Genomic DNA, 2,147 nt, shown 5'->3' with positions numbered 1-2,147 from the left:
GAGGAGATAGATTTTGAAAATCTACATTTCGCATTTTTTGCCAACTTTGAAGTCACGTGACACGAAAACAAAAGTGTATATCGAAAATCCGGCCCTACCAAAATTTAGATATTGTCCCATAGATTCATATGCTACAATCAAATTCAAGATCGCTTGAGAAATGGTGGAGGAGATAGAATTTGAAAATCGTCATTTTCGCAACTTCAAAGGCCTCGTGACCTTGACCTTGACCTTCGGTGACCTTGAAAGTCATACCATCATGTACGTCTCATCGACCTCTATCAGGATCACTAATGACCAGATCTCCCACTTCAACTTCATTGTGAACGGACGGACGGACGGACGGATCGTCACCTCCCCTCTCAACACCAATATTATTAGGTCATGCTCGAAGAGATGACCTAAAAAAGTTATAACTCCGCGTTATAATTCCACGGCGACCTTACGACCTGTAAAATATAGCCATACGGCGTAGGACCACCCTGAGGCAACCGCAGTTTCTCTGCGGCCGCCGCACGTCTCTGTCAATTCAGAGGGCGTACAGCCGCCGTATCCTCGCCGTAGAGCAAATGTGACTGAGGCCTAAAGTGTCAATCGACACACGAGAGATGTTTTCACGAGGACTTCCACCGACAAACTGAATGAACAAAGCGCAAAGATGCGGCTCGAACAGGTGGGGGAGACACATGAACAAACATGAACGCCACGTTGTGTTTGGTTTGTTAAAAATGTATTCGGTTTTTAGGGTAAAATTTTCTCGAAAAAATTGTTCGGATTCCAATTTGTTCAAACAATGGGGCGTTTGGATACTGGGGGCACCACGGTATATTATAGTTATAGTATATTCAGTTATATATACTGGTATATTTTTATTTCAGTAAAAAAAAGAACTGGTACATATACCCACTCGTTACCGTCCGTCTGGCCGCATGTTTGCCTTAGAGTCCCCCTGCCGGCACCTTGCGTCTGCCTTGAAAATTCTATGGCCGCCGCAGTGACGCCCTATGGTCACCGTGCGACATCAAATCAAAGACCGTACGGCACCCCCATGTTTTCAGTCTCCACGATTTCTAAATACGCCGTGCGGCTCCCCGAAAAATAAAAACATATGTGACTGCTGCATTGTGTGACCGTGGAAATACTGCGGCCGCCGTATAATTGCTAGTGGCCGCAGATTTTGGAGACCCCACGGCCGCCGTGGTAAATGTGACCTAGGCCTTAATTACTGCACGAGAGCAATCACCCCTCCCCCCCTTCCAAAATATGACCTTCGTATTCCCGTTATTCGGCATTTGAAGCATTAACACGAAAACATGGCTTCGTCTGTGTCCCACCCGACGACGTCAGCGTCCAGGATCTCGTTATCGCCACAGGAAACATAGTCGGTACTGACAAAGTTCGTGTAGCCTCGCAATTGAACAAACGTGTGGTAATCTTCGTGTCTGAGACAGAACTGGTTCATGAAATCGTATCGACCGGACTATCAATAGACGACGGACATTTCGTGCTCGTCTCCCCTCTGGACACACCGGCCGTGAAGGTCATGATCTCGAACGCTCCTCCTTTCCTGAAGAATCAGACTTTGATCTCCGAACTATCTCGTTATGGTTCTGTGGTTTCTCAGATCACGATGTTACCTTAACGTAGCCAGGACGATCGGACGAAGCACGTGATGTATTTTAGGAGACAAGTTCACGTGGTATTTCCTCCCTCTAACGCTGAAAGAACCCTGAACATCGTTTTAAAACTCAAAATTGAGAATCAATGATGACCAAGTATACATAACCACTGACACCCTGAAATGTTTCGTGGTAATTTAGTGGAAAATGTGGTAATTTCGGACACTTGAAACGATCTTGCCCAAAGTCAACCTCGTCCAACGATGAAACAAACCTCGTCAACAAGGATACGTCTTCTTCTTCTTCTTCCTCGACCATGAAGGAAGCGAATCCCGTGTCCGGTAATAACGTAAAGTCCTCTCAGTCCGATAGTCTAAACAGCAAAACGAATGTTTGTGATGGTTTCACCATCGTTTCATCAAGAATGAGAAATACTTTACCTGATGGTCGTTTAACCCAGAAGAAGGGAGCATTTACAAACGAGGAATCTGTCGGTAATGTTCCTGCAGTTGTGACTGATGTCACTCG

Source organism: Eptatretus burgeri, chromosome 3 (assembly GCF_056783735.1).
Source record: "Eptatretus burgeri isolate ZD-2024b chromosome 3, Ebu_testis_v1, whole genome shotgun sequence".
Classification (NCBI taxonomy): domain Eukaryota; kingdom Metazoa; phylum Chordata; class Myxini; order Myxiniformes; family Myxinidae; genus Eptatretus; species Eptatretus burgeri.
The sequence above is the reverse complement of the archived record's forward strand: the minus strand, read 5'-3'. Positions refer to the sequence as shown.